Consider the following 7,790-nt stretch of genomic DNA (forward strand, 5'->3'; position numbering starts at 1 on the left):
TGGGGGATCGGAGGGCTGGAAGCATCCCTGTTACCATGAAGCCAGCCCTGCACAGTGGCAGAGCCGAGGCGGCCCCCTCCCTGGGGACGCTGACAGCCCCAGCCCTCCCCGCGCTGAGATGGGGACATTCTCCAAGCCACGGCTGAAAGGGACCTGCTCCCACCTGTGTCCCACCACGCAGTGACCTTGGCTGAGCTTTTAACTCGCCCACGGCTTAGTCACGGCAGCCGTAAAACCCGGTGCAACCACCGAGACCTTGCCAGAGAGGGAAGCAGCTGCCGCCCCGAGCCGCTATAAATCACCGCGCCGAAAACACGGCACCCCCCGCCCCCCCTCCCCGGCTGTAAATCTGCAGGGACAGAAAACGGAGAGGCTTATCAGGAGAGGCCACATCGCCGCCCCAGCCTGGCTCAGCCCTCGGGCTGGCCACGGGGGTCCCCCCCAGCCCTCCCACACCTCCCCGGGCAGAGGAAGAGGATGCCAGGTTAACACTAACTGCCAGCAGCACTCGCAGCCTTATCGGACAAGCAGCGAGCACCCCGCGCCTGCCGAGCTTCGCACCACCCCGGCACTCGCTGCCATGGTCAGGGGAATCGCCGCTGCCATGGCCCCCGTGGGGGAACCACCAGCTCCGGGCTGAGAACAGAGCCGAGCAAACCCTCGGCATGTCCCCAAGCCCTCTGCGTGTCCCTGCTGTCCCCCAGCCACGGTGTTGGGTCTGACCCTGTATCTCCACACCCTTCCTGCCCCTTGGGCAGGCGATGGCCAGGACTCAAGCGCAGTCCCTCAGCCTGGAGGAAACTCGTCATCTTTTGGCCATTTGCTCAAGAAGCACAAGGGCCGGAGAACTGTGATGTTTCCCTCTTGGTTGCAAGAGTTTAAGAAGCCTTGGAAACCTCAATCCTACGGGAACCTCCTGTTCTCTGGTGGGTACAGGAGCCAGAACCAAAGGGCAGCGCTGCCGTCCCCTCTGGACATGGGAGAGGAGGCCATCGAGGAACACGTCCAAGGACACAACGAGTATGGTCCTTGTGTATTTTGGGCACATTTGGCAACTGAAGGGTTTCAGTTCAAAAGGCAGCCTGGAAGTCACTGCCACACTGATCCGTGCTCGCGCTCATGTCTCCAAGAAAGACTTCACCTTCGCTATGTTAATTAACAGTGCAGAAGAAAAATCAAGCATAGGTCTGTGCCTTGCCCCATCATCCCATCCCACCAAGGCAAAATCATCAGGCTCTGCAGCTCCAGCCACCTGGAGCCACTTCCCAGCCTTCCCCATCCCAACCCAGGGAATCCACAGGTTTCAGCAGAAAACAACAAAAACTCATCCACTCCAAAACACCCTCCCCTTGCCCCGCTCCCATCCTCCCTCCCACACTCATTACCCAGGCACTATTCCGCTCAGGTCCTCCTGGCGTGCTCATCACCGAAGCATCCCCACCACCGCCAGCAGTGACTAACATCTGTCACATGTTTGCTCTCTCATCCTCGCCCAGAGGCAGGAAAGTGCCTGCGTGTGTGTACACGCACCCTTCAACACGCCAACGCAGAAGCCCCGGGGTTAAAGCCACCGGCTCATTTCGGCGTAAATCAAGGTTTTTTGTGAGGTGTTCGCATCAAAGACTGCGTCTTGCCTCGAGAGCAGAAGGCACTGACTTGGCCGTGGCCTGCAATCCCAAGGTTTGTGCGCACGGAAGAAACATCACCATCAGAGTGTCTGAAAATGCTCAAACCTGCCCACTGTGGCATCCGGGAGACCAAGCGATGCTCCACGCACTGCCCATCTCTCCAGCCCAGCTCTCCCCGCTGCCCCGACCAGCACCAGCACACGGGGCTCACCACAGCTCGGCCGTTTGTCGTTCTTGAGCTGACCTCATCTGATCCAGGCACTGGGCGATGCTGGCGTCGGCAGGGCTGTGGCCAGGGAAGGAGAAAGCAAACTAGGAGTCACCATGGCATTCCCAGAGGACCAGCGCAGTGGGAAGACCCTGAGCATTTTGGGTCTCCTGGTAATGTAAGGAAGGATTGCGGCCTATTGCCAAGACAAGGAGGGCTGCCTGCACCACCTTCGCTTGGGTCTGCTGTAACTTATAAGCCCTTTGAGTCACATACACTTAAAGCTTTTCTTCAAGTCTTTTAATGATTTCTTTTTTAATCCAAGACTGTAAACGGAGCTGGATTCCTGTGGTTAATCCAGCGCAGGGTCCGTGCATTGAGCCCACCTGCTAACACAGCCCCATCCAGGCATCCAGTCACCAACACATCCCTCACCGGGGCGAGCTGCAAGTTGTGTGTTGGCCATCAGGAGTAGCTGGCTCTTACTACAGGCATCTTGCAGCCCAGAGAAGGTGGTACAGACACAGAAGACCCTCCTCGGTAAGGGAGACGTGCAGAAGATCTGACCACCTCCAGCCCAGAGTGTTGAAGGAACCAGCTCAAGGAACTGCAGGATTTTGATAGACGGCGTTAGCAAGATGTGAGTGGTGTCACAGCACAGGAAGAGGGGAAACACCATCCCTGTCATTAGGAAAGGAGAAAGCAACTCAACAGAGAAATGGAAGACCACTAGGCCAATGTCAGTAGTAAACTGAGGCTCTAAAGTCCATTTAGAGAGACGCTGTGTAAAGCAAAAATACATGTGGGACCAACATGTTGTCACCTACACCCAAAGAGAGTAAGATCATATTGGATTTCCCCAGCACCACCTGACTTTTTTGAGGAAGGAAGATCAGCGCTGGGATCACAACCAGTCCTGGCACAAAAAGAAATGTCTATGGCAGCAGCTCTGGAAGGAGAAGCTGGTTTCCCCTGGGAACAGGGTGGCCCTGAGGAGCAGCATGATGGAAGGAAGATGGCCACCAGCAGCACGATGGGGAAGGTGACACACTCGGCGAGGACAATTTTGGATATAAGGCGGCAACCTGCATGGAAAGTAGTGAGGTAGGGATGGATCCAGGTGTGTTGGGACATCAGGAGCTGATTGAGAGACACCAATGGGTGAAAAGGCAAGTGCAATTTTAAATTTGAGAAGTGTTTTCAGTAAAGGCAGAGGAATACAAGAACTATTAGACCAGACACTGGGGGAATTTCATCTGAAAGGCAAATATTTCAAGGGGAGTAAAATCTTGAGAAGGATAGAAGACCTCATCCAGCTGGAGGTCAGCACTGATCCAAGAAGAAAGGTACAAACCAGCATAACTTAAAGAGGATGGGAATTTGAAGTCTGCTCCCAACCATCTCCCAGGGAGACGCCAGCACAGCACTGCATAAGAAAAGCAGGTCGCAAAACACCCAACTGCTCAAAACGGAGCAGGATCCGTTCCCCCGACGTGGTCACCAGCAATAACAGGAGACGACAGTCAAATCAGAGCCTTGACCCCAGCTATAAATGAAGAGAGACACATTCTGATTAAAACAACTGGGCGCCTAGTTAAAGCCTGATTGCAATAGGCTGCTCACACATTTGCTGACCAGCTGAGCCGTGCTCCTGCAGAGCTTGTAGGGCAGGGGTAGGATTACGCTGGAAATGGGAACATTCCTCAAAATCATACACCCTGATCCTGATGGAGCCGGTCACCCTCCTCATGGCAAATGAGCTTGCAAAAGTCAACCGGAGAAGAAAGAAAGTGGAAATGAGAGATTTGGACTGAACGACTGAAAAGGAGGTCTTAGGTGCAGAGAAAGATTTTAAAAGAATAAAACCTGGTGCAAACATCAGAGCTTCTGCAAGAGGCTGGTGAAAGCCCTGCCTTCTGCCACCATGCTTTGTGGCCTTCACTTCCCACCCAGATGAGCCTAGTGATGGGCTGCACCCAACATCTGCAAACCATGAAGAGCTGGGAGGCTGGAGACACAAAATACCTCTTCAGCACACTTGGGATTATCAACTACCATCAGGAACCTGGTTTGTGGAGCTCAACCAGGCTCACGTCCCTTCAGCTCTACCAAGCCTATGGGCTTCTGAGAAGAAAGCTCCGACCCCAGAAGGGACCTTGGGAAGCCACCCAGCTCCATCAACACCACGGAGGGATCTGATGCACCCCAGGCTTTGCTGGCCGGGAAGTGCCAGTACGAAAGCCATGCTGAGCGCAGCCATCCTGCACGGTCACTGCGCCCCTCGGGGGAATGGAAACCACAGTGGGGTTTTACGATGGCATTAAACTCATTGTTCCCAGCACTTCTGGTAGCACAGGACCTGCTCAGAAGGGTTATTCCAGCCTGAAGGGCAGATTTACTAGAAACTAATCCGAACGGAGAAGCGGCTGCAGGGCTGTTTGCACACCTTCTGCCAAGAAATGTTGGGGCCTCCGGCACGCGAGGGGCAACAACTTGTTTCTTCCTCTCTCCTTTCTTTTTCCTAGTAAATTAAAAATAATAATAATGGTAATAAAACCCCCTTGGCTTTATCCTCCCCCACCAGAGCAGATTCAATTAGCAGCTTCCCTGAGTGGCAGAGGTGTGATTTACTCCCAGAACGGGAGGCATTAAGATCTAGGGCAGCGGGAAGTTTCCATTTGCCCCCCAAGCTAATTCCCCTCCCCAGCCATTCCCACCGCTGAGGATCAGATAAGCTTTCCTGCTTCGCTTCCTCATTAACAGGTTTGGGAGGCACAGCCCATGGTTTGGTTAAAGAAGCCCCCAAGACATGTTTGTTCACCTGGGGGAGCTCACACCAGACTCCTTTCTTCATGCAAAGTGGATGCCATCCCCCAGCCATGGGATGCTCTCTAAGTCCAAGCATCCCCCGAAAACCCTGTTGGTACCCACTGGCTGGGCACAAGCTGCCGCACAACCTGAGCTGGCAGCTGCTGACAGCCAAAGCACCCAAAAATATCCCAGAACCAAAGTGAATTCCTAGGATACTGATGAGCAGCTGGAACCTTAACAGGTCCCTTGTCGAAAGGGCCAGTCCCCAGCATGGGACACGGCCGCAACCTCGTGGCATCTGAAGAACTCAGCTATCTGAAGCAGCTACAGCCATCCCCATCCATGAGGGGCAGCTATCAGCCCCCCCAGAGGACCCAAAAACCACCAGCCATTCCCTTTCCACCCACGAATTGTCCCTCCCGATGCTCTCAGATGGGTTTTCACACCACTTTCCGCAGGCGAGCTCCCAGCGGAGCCCAGGGAGGAGAGGCAACGGAGCTCCACGCCGCTCACGTCAAGCCCTCCGCATCCCGCGGTTCCTATTTGATTCCCTTTTAAAGGGACTGTAACACAGTGCGTATTTATACTCCAGAACAGCTTGTTTGTGTAATTGCCAAAAAAATTTAAAAAAAAGACACAAAACAACCCTGCTACAATGACTAATTAGCTCGCTCCTGCCTCGTACCCTGTAAACAAATGTATTTGTAACCAATTTGCAAGCACTTTGCATAAGGGGCCCAGAACACTCGTGCCTGTTTGATGCATTTTGACATTAATTTGATAATAGCGGCTTAACAAGGAATCCAGGCTCCCTAGCTATAAATATGCTGCTTTTCCACTTCCTTTTATCTGCACAGTGAAATAATGTTGTTTTTCCCCCTGCTGCAATAACCACCATCCAACCCTTTCATGAATGCCCTTTATGTCCTTTAGCATTTTCAAGGCTCTTTTTTTTTTTTTCTTTCCCTCCTCCTAGAGAAAGCAAAAGGGTTTTATTAGTTGTATTTTTAATTCTTGTTTATCAGGGGGAAGGAGAAGAGAGGACAGCGATGGTACTCTGATAATGCAGCTTCCAGGAGACGGGGATGAGAGACTTGTTTGTTCAGAAATACTTCTCCATCCGTCCGTGCTTCATATGGGAGAGAAGAAAATCATCCTTCTCCTCCTCTTCTCCACCCGCTGTGGCTCTCCCCCTCCATGTAGCCCTTCGCTGGCACACCAGAAAGAAGATTCAAGCTCAGTGAAATGGGAATAGAACACTGGAGTCCACTCCGATGACAACCAGAAAGCCACCATGGCCCCCAGCCCCAAAGGGTGGCAGTACAGGACCACCTCACTCCACATCTCTCTTTGGTGGGACAGTCCACACCACCACGAGAACCGTCACGTGTCCCACAGGGACAGCAGAAAAGCAGTTGGATCACAGGGACTGAATGGGGGATACAGCTCGTCCATGCCCTGACAACACCGTTTCCCTTCTCCTCCTGCTCCCTCCCAAGACTTCCCACTTATCCCAGCACCAGAACCTCGCTCACACACAGGTTCTCACTCGTGCACGCGTCCTCCACCTCTGCCTCGCCTGTCAGCCCCCAGGGAGAGGTTATCTCTGGGGCTTGGGAAGTAGCAAGCACAAAATTAGTGCCTTGGGAATTGTCAGCTGCATCCTGCAGCCACAGACGAACCCTCCGGGAGGTGGAGCGATTTGGCCTCTCTCCCCCATACTCTCTTCTCCTCATCCTCCACCTTGGAGCCAGCGAGGCACGAGCTGCTCCCAAATTGATCCAGGGGCGAGATGCCACACTCAGAGCACAGACCCGGAGGACCTCTCCTCCTGCCATCCCAGGTCTACAGACCTCCCAGACAAGGTCGTAGCAGATGGAAGAACAAGCATTCAGCGGTGTAGGCTCAGATGAGGGTCTGGGAGGTGTTTCACCCACCACCCTGCAGACCTGCCCCCTCTGAGGTGCTCTTGCCCAAGATGCACTGACTGCTGAAGAGCAGCTGGTAGGAGATAAGGGCTATGAGAACCAGATCAGGTGGACCAGCCCAGAGGGCAGCATTAGCGCTCATCCACGCTTTCCATTTTGGCCTGCGGTGCTCAGGTATCCAGTAGCAAGAGGCTCTACAAAGAGAGAAGTGGCCCAGATCTCCAGGCAGGAGAGAAGTGGATCATCCGGTCCATTTAAATGTCCTCCCCAAACCCTTAACTACAACTTCCAGCCAGCTTCTTTCCACGGCTAGAAATATTGTTAAAGATGCTTTGCTCTCATGCCTTTTCTGCTGCCCCTCATTGAATCTCCAGGACTTCTTCCCACCCCAAGCGCACGTTGCAGCTGCATCGGCCCCCGAGGCTGACCCTCTGTCCGACAGGCGCAGGCTGCAGAGCTGCTTTCCCAGCAACTCCCATTAAACCAGGCAGCAAAAAGCCGCTTGGACAGAAAAGGGATGCAGAGAGGTGGGAAGGGAACAGGGGACAGCCGCTGCCCGCACTGCGCGGCACTTCCTCAGGCGGAGGAAATCATTAACGACCCAGACCCGCACATACAAGGTCTCCTGTCCCCTTCGCACGGCAAAGGCAGGCACAGCCTTGCTGTCCAGCAGCAGTTCCCACCCTCCACACAGCTGGGTCTGGAGGGTAACAAGGATCTGGGAACTGTCTTCTGAGGTCTGCACATCTGCAAGCCACCACTAGACCAAAGCTCTTCAAGATTCGAGAGCCCAGGGACTACTGAGCATCTCTGGAGGGGGAGGTCATCCACCGCATCGGCAGACAGGCAGGAAAGGAGAGAGAAAACCCACGCTGCAAGCCACTACCCTTCCCAATTTCATTTTTTCTTCTCTTTAAACACATCTGGGATTGCCAGGACCCAGTTTGAGGCACTTGCCCAGCCTTCTCCTTCCCCACAGCAAGCACAAGTGTCTCTTGTCCCCTCTCCCTGCAGAGATCAACACTCCATTTGCCCCAAAAATGGCTGTATAGGTGAGGGCAAAACCAGAAGCACACGGAGACACCCAAGCGGTTGCGGGAGGTCTCTCCCCCTGCCAGGCTGAGCTCTGCCCCACGCTCAACCTTGGCTGCAGTTCCCCCTCCTGGAACCCAAGCCATGTCCCTCCTTGCCAACAGATAAGCTGGCAGAGGGCAC

The sequence above is a fragment of the Rissa tridactyla genome, chromosome 8 (assembly GCF_028500815.1).
Source record: "Rissa tridactyla isolate bRisTri1 chromosome 8, bRisTri1.patW.cur.20221130, whole genome shotgun sequence".
NCBI classification, from domain to species: domain Eukaryota; kingdom Metazoa; phylum Chordata; class Aves; order Charadriiformes; family Laridae; genus Rissa; species Rissa tridactyla.